Source organism: Sciurus carolinensis, chromosome 1, assembly GCF_902686445.1.
Source record: "Sciurus carolinensis chromosome 1, mSciCar1.2, whole genome shotgun sequence".
Taxonomy (NCBI): Eukaryota; Metazoa; Chordata; class Mammalia; order Rodentia; family Sciuridae; genus Sciurus; species Sciurus carolinensis.
The window spans coordinates 65645909-65662396 of record NC_062213.1 but is presented as its reverse complement, the minus strand read 5'-3'; the positions used below and the strand labels follow the sequence as shown (position 1 = coordinate 65662396).

The window sequence follows — 16488 nt, the reverse complement described above, 5'->3', positions numbered from 1 at the left end:
AAACTTAACACCAAAATCACAAAACAAAAACAAACAAACAAACAAAAAAACCAAATAACCCAATCAATAAATGGGCAAAGGAACTGAACAGATATTTCACAGAAGAAGAAAAATGAATGGTCAACAAATGTATGAAAAATGTTTAATGTCTCTAGCAATTAGAGAAATGCAAATTAAAACTACACTGTGATTTCATCTCACTACAGTCAGAATGACAATCATCAAGAAGAAGACAAGTAACGGTGTGAGGCGGCGAGCGCGCAACCTGTACCGGCTGCGGAGCCGCTATGGGCGGGCTGGGCCCCTGGTGCGGCGCCCATCGAGCACCGGCTTACAGCCAGGATTGAAACAACAAGTTGGCTGACCAGGACCTTGGAGGTATTAGCTCTCTCCAACAAATGATGGCCTCGGGGGCTGGGGCTGTGGTCACCTCCCTCTTCACTACACCCTGGACGTGGTGAAGGTCCTCTTGCAGTCTCAGCGCCCCGCAGTAGCCAGTGAACTGATGCCTCCCTCCAGACTCGGGAGCCTCTCCTACACCAAATCACCCTCCTCTCTCCAATCCACAGGGAAGTGCCTCCTGTACTGCAATGGTGTCCTGGAGCCCCTGTACCTATGCCCCCGCTGTACCACCTGGTTTCGTGATTCTACCCGCTTCACTGGCACTCTGGATGCTTTTGTGAAGATTGTGAGGCATGAGGGCACCAGGACTCTGTGGAGAGGCCTCCCAGTCACCCTGGTGATGACTGTGCCAGCTGCCTCCATCTACTTTACTGCCTATGACCAACTCAAGACCTTCCTCTGTGGGCAAGCCCTGACTTCTGACTTCTATGCACCCATGGTTGCTGGTGCACTGGCTCGCTTGGGCACTGTGACAGTGATCAGTCCCCTGGAACTTGTGCGGACAAAGCTGCAGGCTCAGCATGTATCATACCGTGAGCTAGGCACCTGTGTCCGGGCTGCAGTGGCTCAGAGTGGCTGGCGCTCACTGTGCTTGGGCTGGGACCCCACAGCTCTTCGAGATGTACCCTTCTCAGCTCTGCACTGGTTCAACTGTGAGCTGGTGAAGAGATGGCTCAATGTACCCAGACCAAAGGACCAGACATCTGTGGGCATTAGCTTCGCAGCTGGCGGCATCTCAGGGACGGTGGCTGACATCTTGACTCTACCCTTCCATGTGGTAATGACGCAGCGCCAGGTTGTGCTGGGAGCTGTAGAGGCTGTGAGAGTGAAGCCCCCGCGGGACTCCCCCTGGCTGCTGCTTCGGAGAATGCGGGCTCAATCAGGCACCAAGGGACTCTGCAGGCTTTCTTCCGAGGATCATCAAGGCTGCCTCCCTCTGTGCTATCATGATCAGCACTTAGGAGTTTGGCAAAAGCTTCTTCCAGAGGCTCAACCAGGAAAAGACTCTGAGTCATTAAATGGGGACAGGAAATGGACTCTAGCTCTTCCGTGGATGGGGGGCAGGAGGAGACTGAGCAAGTGCCTTTTCCTCAGCACTCAGGGGAGAGGCCTCGTTTCCCTTTTCTCCCAACCAAGAGCCCCAGGTAGAGCTATCCCCCAACCCTGGGGCACCCAGGCCTTCTTAGACCCAGCTTGCTTCCTGTTGCTCCCTCTTTCTAAGATCATCCTTTATCCACACCCAAGTTCAAGACCAAATCTGATAATTGCCTGCCTCTTGTGTTCCCTTTGTTTTCTGTAGCTGGGCCCCCAGGCGCCAAGAACCCCTGGGCTCAGCTTAGTCTCCCCACCCTGTTCATGCTCTGTCTAGAAATTATGAACTTCAAAAAAAAAAAAAAAAAAAAAAAAGAATAGAAGTTAACAATACATGTTGGAGAGGATGTGGAGGGAAAGGTACACTCATACATTGCTGGTGGGACTGCAAATTGATGCAACCATTCTGGAAAGCATTATGGAGATTCCTCAGAAAACTTGGAGTGGAGCCACCATTTATATGCTGAGGAGTTGTCCCACTCCTCAGCATATATACCCAAGGGTATCAGCATACTATAGTGACATAGCCACATCAATGTTCATAGCAGCTGAATTCAAAATTGTTAAACTATGAAACCAATCTAGGTGCCCTTCAATAGCTGAATGAATAACAAATATGTGGTACATACAATGATATATTACTCAGCTATGAAGAAAAATGAAATTATGGCGTTTGATGATAAATGGATGGAACTGGAGGCTATGATGCTAAGTGAAAGAAGCCAATCCCCAAAAACCAAAGGTTAAATGTTCTCTCTGATATACGGAGGATGCTGAGTCACAATAGGCAGAGGGGAGGGAGGAGTGGAGATTCACCAGGTTGGACAGTGGAGAATGGGGAGAAGCAAGGGGAGATGGGAATGGGAAGGACAGTAAAGTGAATCAAACATAGCTTTCCTATGATCATATATGAATACATGACTAATGTAACTCCATATCATGTACACCCACAAGAATGGGAAGTTATACTCCATGTATGTATTATATGTCAAAATACATTCTACTGTCATGTATAACTGAAAAAAAGAAACAAAAGAATTCAAAAATAGTGCATAAAAGAAGAAAGAGAAAGAAAGAAAGAAAGAAAGAGAGGTAGGGAGGGGGAGGAAGGTTGGAGTAAAATTGCTAGGTTAGGGGCAAACCTGGTTAATCTTCTGCATGGTACTAAAACTAAAGATTAATAGACTATCCTCTCTATCAGGAAAAACAATTCCCATTTCTACAGGATGAAAATCTGCATGGTCACTGATGACATTCAGTGTCTGGGCTTTATTCAACAGTAAATAGTGAAGTCAATTATAGGTAAATTCTCCTAGGGAATTAAATTATTCTTGGTAAGCCTGAATTCTTTGGTATGACATTGAAAGGGCATGCAGTAAACATAGATCAAAACTACTAAAAATGCTGCAAATACATTTGGTTATCATTGTCAATGAAAAATAAAAAATGCATACAGTCATTTTCTTGCTTTAAAAACAAAATAAAGAAATCATGCAGGGACTTTTGGGGGGCTGTGACTGGATTCAGAGATCATTCTGCTCAGTATTGAAATATTTATATATGTGTCTTCCTAACCAGGAACAAGGTATCTTTCATCATTCATTCAGATATTCTTTTTATTCTCCAGTTTAATGCTTTTCTTGTGCATATTGTTTGCTTTCCAAGTGTTTTTATGGCCTTACTCGTTCGTGCATGCATTTGCTTGTTAGTACAGATTTATAGCAATACATTGCTAGACATCCTTGGAGGAGTGTCTTGATCCCACAGCATCTGAGCTCTTCCCTGGCACAATTGTTCCTCTGTGGTGGTTTCTCTTCCTCTGGGTGGAGGACGGGCCACACAGGCCAGCTGTGTTGCTGTGTGCAAAATCTCACTACGCCCCTGTGAAAAATCTCAGAAATGCAGTCTTATCACGGAACTCCCCTACTTGGAATCCTCCAGTGACATCTTATTACCTGAAAGATTATGTCAGAAAAGTTTATAGGGCACAGAAAACCGTTTGCATTCTGGCTGCTGCCCTTAGTCTTTATCTCCAGCAGTGTTGCTAGGCATTAGAGACCTTGCAGAGCATTGGGCCACTCCAAGCTCCTTGTTCCTCCCTGACAGTCCTATGCTTTCAACCCTCTCTACCCTGACATGGATTTATCCTTCTCTTTGGAGTGTTCTCCTTAGATCACCTACCTCACTCCTATTCAGAAACATCTGGAGCCTTTTTCCTCACAGTCTAGAAATTTCCCTAACTGCTCACCTACCCCTCCTACCCTGGTATACCGGTTAATCTCAATACTTGCCTTCATCTATATACACATCACTCCAATAATAGAATGTAGCTAAGTGTCTAGTATAGTGCTTGATAAATAGAGAAAAAATTATTAATTGAGGTAACATGTTTCGAGTTTACCTTGTAAATAGCACATTACAATTCCCCAAATCAATACGACCAAAGCCCTTTCTATGATTTAATGTGGACCACAGTTATAATAATGCCACTAAATTTTAGCATTTCAAAATCCTTCATTTGCAAAGTTATGTTTGTCTTTAAGTAATTCTCTTTGATCTGTCTGAGAAACTTCTAGGAGCACTGATATCACTGAAGGCATCAGGTTATTGGTTTAAAGGAAGCACCTCCTCTAGCAGAGTCCCTTAGCAAGATGTTGAAAGGAGAGACACTGTTTGCTATTGCCAATGTAAGAAAATATAATTGTTAATATTGCTTACATATAACTGCAGTTTCCAGATCTTTCTGCTCCATAGAACACACTTTTTCTGTCTGACACATGGGTTAGCACTCATTACACTGCAGGGGCTCAGACTCTGAGCTTCTCTCTGCTGCTTCTCAGTGGCCCCAAATAATTTTCATTTTGTAAGAAAATGTTTCATACACAGTTTACTCAGTAGAATTGTTTGGACCACAAGTAACATTGTACTTTTCTTTATAAAATCACCATTATTCTCCCAGACCACACATGCATGCTGGGGTTAGGGTTGGGTGGGGAAGAGAGAGGGACACTGGTATCATGATTGGGCACAGACATCTTCCTCTACCTCACTTCTCAGACGTGCAGTCTAGCCCACCCAAGTACATAACTCTTTCATCCTTGGTGGTTTTAATTTAGGGTTCTGTTTTTCCATCTAAGGTATCTTGCAGTCTCTTGGACAACATTGCATATAATAGAATATATTATGGATAAAGCCCAAAGTCGTTGTCACAGAGACCCTGGGTCAATCTTTTCTAAATGCCACTGGACTTTTCTGGATAGTTTACATTCTCTAAACATAATATAGTAGGAAAATATGTCCACCAGGTCATAAGGGGCCCATAAGAGAGTCCCGCCTCCACAAACCCACCTAAACCAAGCTAAAATATTCTTCTACAGATTAACTTTGTTGTTGTTTTTTTGGTTTTTTAGCCATAACTTTTATTCAGATAATTTAAAAATTTAGAACATTATTTTAAAGATGATATGTGTTTTGTGGAGAGACAATTTCTTGCCAAAAGGAATTATAACTTAGATTAACAGAAAATATTTCCTATTTACATATTCCTCTAAATGAAATAGTTAAGAGGAAGATGGTTTCATTATTCATAGTTTGTTTTGTGGGGGTGAGAGAAAAAAAAAACATAAGACATTCTTGAAACAACTTAATGCAAAATATATAGACAGAGATCCTAAAATGTTATAACAAAGTAAAAGAAAAATACACAGATAATACAATCCAAATGGTTTCCAAAATACCATTTTGGTGAATAAATAGTCATTTATAGTTTATGCTGTGTGAATTTTCACCTAAAAATAAAAATAAAATGAAAATGTCCACAGGAAAACCCTATTGTCTCAAAATTTGAAGCGTGTCATTCAGACTGGTTGGCCAGTCAGTCAGTCAATAACTACAGAATCAACATTCATGTCAATATTGTCTGCAACCACATTTATCAGAGAGCCAATATTCAGCTTCGTTCTCCAAAAATTTTTATGTACGAATTTTTCAATGTAGGTTCTAGCTTGAATCTTCAGAAAGAGGCAAAAATGATGCACATTGATATAGTATGTCTCCAAGAATTAAATGATATGAGTTCTCATAACCAAAGGCCTTTGGTGAAGGACCATCTATAGAGGTGTTTTATGGTCAATCTCTATGTCCTTTATATCATTTAGGAATTCAGTATTTTTCATCTCTATTGCTTAATATGTCCATGTGAAGGCATCATAGGTCTTGGTCTTTTCTTCTCATTTTCTTTATTTTTCCCATCGCTTCCCTTGTGACTAGCTGCAAGTCACCCACATGAATTTTATTATTTTATGACTTATTAATTTCTGGCTGAAGTTCCTTTATTTCTTGTGAAAAGAAATGCACTTTTTGAGATTAATTGGCTCAACTGTGAAGGATCTCCCATTTCCTAATGTTCTCACATCTGTATCTTCTTTTCCAGAGGATGAAAAATTTACTCTCTGCTTTTAATAATGTCGACAAATGATCTGAAATTAATTTTTTCACTGATGATTCCAGCATCCTTTCCCCATCAATTATACAAAGAATTTGCAGTAGGTTCTTGGAGTATTTATTGTATCTCCCAACCACAAAACAGCACCATGAACATATTCAATTTCAAGACTATAACCCTTGGTAAGTTTGGAGGACAAGGAAACTGCGTACAGAATTCCTCTTCTTTCATCTTAGTGAAAGTTTTTATCACTGCCATTCCAGGAATACTGATTACTGGGTTTGAAACAACCTGAGGAATTATACCAAGGAAGAAGAGGCAATCCTCGGCTATCCTTGGTGAGCTCTTTCCATTAATGGGAATATCCCGCTCCTCTGAAAACAGAAGGTTAGTTACCCATTGGCAGGCTTCTTTTAGTTCAACTGCATCATTTCTTCCCAGGAGCAACCTCTACTTTTCCTGTTTTACCAGCAACCACCCAGCACTCTCTCTTAGAGATAGAAATCTGTGGTGGGTCGGGGACTAAACATACCACGATGGTAAATTAAAACCCAGAGACCTCAGTCTTCTGGCACAATGTTTTAATAAACTCTTTCTCACAGAATTCTTGAAGAATTCCTGGCAAACATTACATGGATTTAAATTTGAGCTCTTGGAAGTAATACTTCCATCTTCAATAATGGAGATCCTGCCCTCTCCATTTTCATTTAGATTATCAATCTCATCTTCCAGTCCTTATAGTTATATTTTCTTGGTGGTTAGGTTTGAATTTTCCAAAATTCATTCATCCTTTTTGGTTTCCAGAAATTTATGTAGTTTGAGTAGCTCCTTTTATGGAAGTTTGTAAGGTACATGAAAATCCATACCATAGAATCTGAAAATGCATCTTAGACAGGGACATGTATTGAGTAACAATTGGATCACATGTTTATTTTTCTCAGTCACTAATGATATATAGAAAAATAGCAACTTCTTCTAGAAGGACGAGCCTAAGATTTCCAGATGAATTTTTAAGTTTTAACCCTTACTGCAGCATATAGATAGATCTTCCATTTTATAAGTAAAATAACTCATGATGCCAAAGTATATGATTTGTCCCAAGATTGACAGTTGGTGACAGCCAATGCAAGACTGAGAACCCAGAAATCTAGCAGTATAAGTTAAGGGTGAGGATTTTGTAATCAGAATGACAAATCTTCAAGTCCCAAATATGTCACTTATTACCCAAGTAGAATAGAGCAAGGCTTATTTTCCTTTTCCTACAAATCGGTGAACTTCTATGTCTATGGTAGTTATTTATGAAATGTACACATGAAGAAAAGAACCCAAAGCTTGTCAAAAAATATGTCTCCAACAAATATCAACTGTTCATATTATTCATATTTTAAAATTCATTCTTTTATTTTACAATATCATGAACTCCATTTCCTTAAACTTAATGAACCAATGAATACTTATTACTAAATATAATTTTAAATGAAGTCCTGTTGAAAACCTTCACATTGTTTTGAGTTCTAAAGATAGGGTGGCATAAACACATTTCCTCTTATCAAGTTCTTTACCAGTTATGTCAGTCAGCTTTCCATCGCTGTGACAAAATATCTGAGAAAAACAACTTGTGAGGAGGAAAGGTTTATTTTGACTCATGGTTTTAGTCCCTAATCAGTTGGTCTGTTGCTTTGGGTCTATTGCTTTGAAGCAGTACATCATGCTGGGAATGCATTACAGAGGAAGTTGCTCACCTCAAGGCACTCAGGAGAAAAAAAGTAATAGGAAGGGACTGAGGTCCCCATATATCTTGCAAGGCATGCACCCAGTTACCTAGTTACTTCCCACTAAATTCCATTTCTTAAAAGTTCCACCACCTCCCAAGAGCTCCACAGGCTGACAACCAACTCTTTAACACATGGACCTTTGAGAGACATTTATCTAAGCCATAGCAGCCCCTGAGGAGTATATTGGTCAGACTGGGTTACTCAATAACTGTGAAGTTTCTGTGTGAGGATACACTCTACTATGCACTATTACCTTCAAGAGGTTATGTTTTAATTCACATACAAAAAAAATCCCCCATATCAAGGAAAATTTTTGGAAATGGTGCTCCAATTCTCAACTGGACTTTGAAAACCCTTACTAATATAATCTGATATTTAAAAAGATGAAAATTAAAATAAACAAATAAATAGATGAAAATTGTTTCATACATAAATGCCTGAAAGTCCTAACAATAATGATACATTAATTCACTCAGAATTTAGTGAGTCTACATGGCACAAAACACATGTCAGTTTCTAATTTGATGAAAAATTAATTCACAGAAAGAATGTTATCATACTCTTAACTTATCCACTTGACACAATTAAGTTCTATCATTCAGAAAATAATGATTATACTTCAAGCCAATTTTCTGGATTGTTTTTCTCCCTCCAAAAAATGAACTAAGATTGAGGTATCACATTTTGGGTTTCAAATTAGGTTTCAAATTCTATTTCTGCTGATAACTTACTGTGTCTCAGGATACATTAGTGTTCTTTCTATAACATCATTTATTTTTTGAATACAAAACATGGTAAAATTATGTTAGGCTCAATCTCAACAAATGAGATGTCTATACCATAGTTATTTAATGTAGATACTCAATAAGTGTTAGTACCATCATCTATTTTTACAGCATTATTGTCGTTGGTGAGAAGAGAAATTTGGAAAAGGAAATCTTTTCCAAAAGAAAAATTTAGAATTGGAAATATTTTTAGATTTTATAAAGTATCTCTAATGATTTAATAAGAACTAAAATTTCAAATTCATTTATATCTTGAACCTATTTTCAAATATGATATATGATAATATATCAGAAAGCATTTATGGGACAAACTTTATCTCTTGTCTCTATTCTTTGGAGATTACACATCAAATAATCTCTCTTTACAGTCTGTCCACAAAACACAGTGGCCTCACTTTACAAAATACAATATTGAATTGATAAAACTAAAACTAAAAAATACAAACAAAAAAAAACACCTTGTGAATATAGAAACATTCAGTGATTTAAAATGTTCTAAAATAGAACTGTATTTAAATATGAAATGAGTACCATCAAAATATTTTATTAATCAAAAGGAAGCTAAAAATAATTTTAGTCTCTTATAGTAAGCACTTCTCATATGCTGACTCTGAGGTTTTATTACTGTCCTATGAGATACAGAGAAGCAACATTTTACAGAGAAGTTATATTTTACAACTCAAGGATTGCATCTTAGACCATGTTTGGACATCCATAGAATCATCTAATGTTCAATCTGTTGGTCATATACAGTATCATCAAGTTTGAGAAAAAGAAATTATTTCTGGGATATTTAAGTGACATTTTCATCTATCAAATCCAATTTTACTACATTTTATAAAATAAGAGCCTCTTTTATGTAAGAAGATTGCTAGTACTAGGAAATAATACAATTACAAAGATGGAAAACTTTTTTAATTTCCCAAATATTACATTCTTAATAAACATTGTATATGCTTATAGTAAGAGTTTCAAGATCTTTGAACGCTCCTGGAAAACTAAGCATTTCTCTTACTCCATCTCTGGTTAGAATGTTGAAGTCACCAATAAAGTCATTACTTCCACCTTAACAATGAGAAATCCTAGAATGAACTAAAAATTAATTTTTTCTTTGTAGCTGTTAAAATGCTTGGATACAAGTAAGTCAATATGAATTATGCTCCAAGAACAATGAGTCCTTCCTAATCAAGCAGAAACCATGGCTCACTTTCATCTCTAGAGCTATTAGCATAGCCTAAGATCCCAAGGAGAGCCATGAGACAGGTAAAAACTGGAAGTTTTGCTGTAAAAAGGAGACTCTACTAAAATTCCTCAAGTTGGCAAGTTAGTTTGACATCTGAGGAAGCATAAAAACTTAAGACTCCCTGTCATTTGTAAATTGTCCCCCTGAGACTTTTTCTGACCAAGCAGCATCATGGAAAGAGACTGAAGCTAAAAAGCTGAGGAAAAAAGACAAAGTCTTTCAGTGCTTGGACCCAAAACCTTGCTGAAGAGAATAACTAATTCCACCCTTAAATACTTAAAATTAGAAGTGAACTGAACAAAAGTAATGGCTCTGCTCTGAAAGCTCAATTTTGCATTCGATCGAAGGAAACTTTCCCACTCTAGCTTCCTGTTAAAAGAAAGGGTAATGTTTTCCTGAGACAAAATTAGTATCTATTTCAGTTTCTACTGTTTTATAGACAATGTCTAGTACATAATAAAAAATACAAAGCAAGATAATGCAACCCATAAGCAGTGAAAAGTAACCAATAAAAGCATAGTCACTATCACCAACATGTTCAAATTAACAGATAAAGATTTTGACATATTTTTTATGGATATGAAAATAGTTTAGAAGAAATGGTTTTTAAGAGGACATTTTAATAGGAAAAAATAAAACTCTAAAAAATTAATTTAGGATTAAAAGATATACATGACATAAACCCAACAAATGACTTCAAGATTCTGTATGTAGAATCTCAAAAAGAAAAATGGGAAAGAATGTGGCAATATTTGAAGACATAAAAGTCAAGATTTGCCAAAATGGAGGAAGTATATATATCAAGAATCTCAGCAAACACCGAAAGTTTGAACACAAAAAATACTGTATGCAGTCATCTCAAATTCAGACTACTAAGAATCAAAGATGAAGAAGAATTCCAAACATGTATTACACTTAGGTAAACAACATTAATAAGGATGACTGGATTCTTACAAAAAAATTAATGAGAACTGAAGATAATGGAAAGCATCTTTAGCATGCTAACAAAAAAATCTGTCAACCTAGAACTCTATACCCAATTAAGGAGTATTTCACAAAAGAAAGAATAAAGACATCTCAGACAAGAGAAAACAATTTCTCACTAACAAATTCAAAGAACCCAGGGAAACACTAAAAACAAATAGCAATATAATAGACTTAACTCTAACCACAGCAATAATTGCATTAAATATAAATGAATAAATATTTTTTGAAAGATTGAATTCAAAAACAAGTCACCAGTTGTATAATAATTTTTTAAAAACTTTAAATATTACGACTTACACTGGTATTTATAAAATAAAAGAAAAGCTTAAAATCTGCAAAAACTAATCAATAAAAGACAATGTGGCTATATTAATGAGTCCAAGTCAATTTTAAGAAAAGAGAAATTATAGAGAAAATGTGAAATATTTCATAATATCAAAAAATTAATTCATCTGGAAGACAAAAAAGTAATAAACATGGGCCTAGCCAGAAAATGACTTCAAAACATAAAAAAGCAAAAATTTTAAAACTAAATGAGAAAATAGAAAAATACATAATTGTAAAGACTTATTTTTCTTAGTAATTGATAAGGAAAAAAAAGACACAAATTAATCAATAAGACCATAGAACATTTAACATTATTAATCACCTAAACCAATCGACATTTGCATCAAACTTTACCCAACTAACAACAAAAATATAAAATCCCATGTTTACAAAATGGGCATGAAACATTCACTAAAATATACCGTATAGTAGGTCATAAAGCTAGTCTCCATAAATTAAAATAAACTAAAATTATAGAGAGTATTTATGACCACAATGGCCTCAAAGTAGGAATTAATTAAAAAGGGAAATGAAATATATTCTAATATTGAAAATACAGCAACATTCCTCTAAATATACATGTGTCAAAAAGGAAATAACAAGGCAAAATAAAAATGATTTTAGCTAAATGATAATTAAAAACATTATATTGAAATTGATATAATACAACAAAACAGCAATTTGAGGTAAGGAAATATGTAAATATGTAAAGTTTTATGCTGGATAATGAGAAAGGTTTAAAATCAATAACTAAAGCTTCTCGTTCAGAAGTTCAAAAAAGAAGAGCAAATGAAGCACAAAATAGAAGTAAGGAAATAATGAAAAGAAGTGTAGAAAGCAATGCTATAAAAATATGAACAATAAAGGAATTCAACAAAGCCAAAATATTGATCTTTATAATGATACAATTTATTAATCTTATGATAGAGACAAGAAGGAAAGAGAATAAAAAAAGAATTACCAATATCAGGAATGAAAAAAAAAATTACAAGAGACATTATAGGTATTCAAATGGGAATAAAATAATACTTAAATAACTTTGTCAATGTCTTTGACAACGTAAATGAATTTCTTATAAATCACAGCTTTCCAAACTGACAATGTAAGAAAGAGTCTCATTAGTTCTATATCTATTTTAAGAATTGAACACATTATTTGAAACTTAAGAAAACTCCAGACCCAGATGACAGAAATGACAATAAATCCTTGAAAGGTGAAAAGGAGAGAATCGTTCCAAAAATTCTCCTTTGAAACTAATCAAAGTAACCGGCTCTTTCTGCTCACTCCTAGACCCTCAGCTCAAGAACTATCTATGCCTTCTTCTTTTTTACTATTTTGCTCTTTTTAAATAAACATAGTTACACTTTTAAACTCTACAAGACTTTTACTTCATTCACTTAACATTTCCTTTCTGATAATTGTTTTCCCATGTTATAATTAAGTAAATGATTTATTTACCACTTACTATATAATAATATTGTGTTGAGCACCCTACATATATTATTTCATTCTATCCTCATATATTGGTTTGAACACTATATTTTCTTGATTTTACAAATGAAGGAACTAAGACTCAAGAGTTCACTGACTCTCCCAAAGTCGTCCAAACCTCAAATCCTGATTCCCAAACCCATTCTCCTTCCACCACTCTACCTTGTCACTAACAGTCCGTGATTAATGGACCATTCTCAACTAGCCTGTCAAGAAGTCCTGCCATATAAGTTCTGTATTTGGTAGTGTTTTAATTATTAATGGAACCAGAAAAATTAAGAATTTCAGAGGGAGTGTTTATCCGGCTGCTTTCATTCTCGTGAACCAATCTGCCATGCGTCAAACTACAGAACTTGTCAGAAGGTAAATAGATTCTACTCACTTATCATTTATAAACTTTCAGAGATTACCGAGTGATGATATTCTAACTCCACCTGTTTTAATGTGAAATAAAAAATGAGTTAATTTAAACAGATAGGAATGAGACAACCTGTCTCTCAAACTAAGGTGACTGCAGCAAAACTACAATGCACTAATAAAAACATTTTTTAAAAATAAGGTGACTTCCACCCAGGGACCTTTGCTTACTGCCTTCTCTAAATGATCCTCCACCACTGCTCTGAGCTTGATATTACCATCTTCTTCACCACCCTGTAGTTCTCACTTCAGAACATTTATAACACTGTGGTCAACTGAAAACTCCTTAAAGGTAAAATCTGAGCCCTGCTCACTGTTGTATTTACTCAATGTGCCTAATGCTGGGCAATCCAGAGTAGGTGCTCATTAAATGTTAGGTGTATGAATGAACAAGATTTTTTAATCTCTAATTATATTGTTAACAACCCATTTTATTCCTAACTTTAAAATTTCCATTTTATCAAAAATTTTAATGTCTATTATTAAAATTAAGGAATTTTCAAAATTCTTTTCTTATTCACATCCCTTTAATTTCTTTCACCTGTCTAATTGCTCTGGCAAGAGTTTCCAAGACTATGTTGAATAGAAGTGGTGAAAGAGGACATCCTTGTCTTGCTCCAGTTTTTAGAGGGAATGCTTTCAATTTTTCTCCATTTAGAATGATGTTGGCCTTGGGTTAACATATATAGCTTTTACAATGTTGAGGTATGTTCTTACTATCCTTGTTTTTTCCAGTGTTTTGAAATGAAGGGGTGCTATATTTTGTCAAGAGTTTTTTCCGCATCTACTGAGATGATCATATGATTCTTATCATTAAGTATATTGATGTGATGAATTATGTTTATTGATTTTCATATGTTGAACCAACCTTGAATCCCTAGAATGAATCCCACTTGATCATGGTGCACTATCTTTTTAATATGTTTTTGTATGTGATTTGCCAGAATTTATTAAGAATTTTTATATCTATGTTCTTCAGGGATTTTGGTCTGAAGTTTTCTTTCCTTGATAGTGTTTGTCTGATTTTGGTATCAGGGTGATACTAGCTTCATAAAATGAGTTTGGAAGGATTTTCTCTTTTTCTGTTTCATGGAATAATTTGAGGAGTACTGGTATTTATTCTTCTCTGAAGGTCTTGAAGAACTCAGCTGAGAATATGTCTGGTCCTAGGCTTTTCTTGGTTGGTATGCTTTTGATTGCATCTTCTATTTGGTTTGGCTTATAAATAGCATTTGACTATCTACAGCTTTCTAAGTCTTTAAGGAAACAATTTCTATCAGAACCTGTGTAAAAACAGCACAGCCCACTAAAAATATAATGAAAGAGACAAATGTAAGTCATGTACACAATTTTGCATTTTCTATTATTCAGATTCAAAAAATTTTCAAATGAATTTGATTGTAATATTATAATTGATTTAACCAGTATATCCAAGATATTGTTACAGTATGTAATCAAACGTTATTGATAAGTTTTATATACTTTTGTTCATACTAAATCTTCAAAAATATATTTTACTCCCAAATTACAGAACATCATAGTTCAGACTAGACACATTCTAATTATTCAAAAGTCCCAAGTACCTAGTGACTAACATATTGAACAACACAGGATTAGAACTAACTGAAAACACAATTAAATGAGAATTGACTCTATGATTAGGCATAATAAATATTCTAAGAATCTTGATAAATTGGTTAGTTATAACTAGGAAAATACAGATTTATGCCTTTGTCAGAAAGACATGAAGACACCTGTGTCTGTAACTATTCCATTTACATAAAGTGGAAAATCAACAAGACACCAAAATTCACTAGATCATAGTTGTGTTATTGAGACTGTGGATAATTTACAGTAATTTCAGTTTTTCTGAACTCTGAAAAATAGATTGTAGATTATTAGAATTGGTTACATATGTGCTATGAATTAAGTTGTCTGAATGAAAGTTCTTATTTCCTTGAAAAATCATCAACCCTCAATCCATAGATAACTGTCTTTTGATTGAAACTTGATGTATCCTAGTAGCTCAAAGTTGTTTTGTTGTTGTTTTTAATTTCCTACCCCAGCTCTGACCTAGTCCTGGGTTTAAGAATCCTCACCATGTAATCTAAATTACCACAAATGATCCTAGTTTGAGCAAATTGCCTAGAATTAAAGACAAAAGACTTTATAGGCCCACTTTAAAAAGAAGGAAGACATTCCTTACAAGCCAATCTAAACCAACCACCCCAACTTCTTAGTTCTGATAATACTTAAGAAGAGAAGCAAGTTAGGATCATCACAGGAAAATGGGGTAGCCCAGATTCTGACATGTCCTGATCAAGTATTACCTCATCAGGCTGCCTACTTTCAAGTCTCCTTTACCCAAAGTCAAACCAATGAAGAAAGATTTTCAAGTCTTATTATTGGTTTCTATATTATTCAAAATGTCATTGAGTTGAAAAAAACTACCACAAGTCAATGTGATGCTTTAATGATGATTTGGGGCTATATTCACTTCCCCCTGAATAAATGGTAGGAAATTGCTATAGAAAATTAACATTCAGGCTAGCAATTCTCTTTATTCAGAGTAGAAATAATCAAAACTGGTCAGTTTCTAAAATGAAGTATCCTTCTAAAACAACTATCCTGGAATTAATGGGTTGTGTGTTAAAATGAGGTATAGGGGCTGGGGAGATGGCTCAGTTGGTAAAGTGCTTGCCTTGCAAACACAGGGCCCTGAGTTCGATCCCCAGCACCGCCAAAAAAAAAAAAAAAAAAAAAAAAAAAGAGGTATAAATGACAATAAGGTATCCAATTCCTATTCACGCACAGTGGCGCACACCTGTAATCCCAGGGACTCAGGAAGCGGAGGCAGGAGGATTGCAAATTTGAAGCCAACCTCAGCAATTTAGCAAGACACTTCCTCAAAATACAAAATAAAAAGTGCTGGGGATGTAGTCCAGTGGTAAAGCATATCTGGGCCTGGGTTCAATCCCCAAGAGCAAAAAAAAAAAAAAAAAAAAAAAAAAAAATTAATTAAAAAAATAAAAATAAAAATGATGTCCAACCCTTTAGCAGAGTAGGGAAATGTGATAAAAAGACACATTGTCATGTCTGAAATTAAAAAAAAAAAAGTATTGCCATATAAAAACACTTGAAAGTTAAGTTTTTCCAGTAAGTTTGGCCTGGCATTTCAAAACTACCCTAAGATTATAAATGTGGCTCTAATTCAAAAGCCAACACCAAGGCAAATTTATTAATTTTCTTAGAACAAGTTAATCAATACTGCCTTTGCTCAGATTTTCTGAATAGGTTAAAAAACTAGGTACGTCTTTGCTTAGCTTAGAGACATGTTCTTTTAGCAATGTGATTTCTTTTTCTTTTTAATGTGGTTTCTCTTACACTGGTTTCCATTGCCATAAAGGTCAGTTTGTTAACTGTGGTGACAGCCTCCCTCTCATGGCACATGTTCAATAAATGTCAGTAAGTGAACAAAAAGAAGAGATACTGGAACACTCTTAGCCTTAATAAACTGAAAAGGTA

General features: G+C 35.5%; 2 pseudogenes; one reads left to right on the top strand and one right to left on the bottom strand.

Moving 5' to 3' along the window:
- The first annotated feature begins 211 nt into the window (after positions 1-211).
- Positions 212-1421, top strand: LOC124983390 (probable mitochondrial glutathione transporter SLC25A39; annotated as a pseudogene).
- Positions 1422-5322: 3901 nt separating this feature from the next.
- Positions 5323-16488, bottom strand: part of LOC124983327 (tRNA pseudouridine synthase Pus10-like) — a 41663-nt pseudogene continuing 30497 nt past the window's right edge.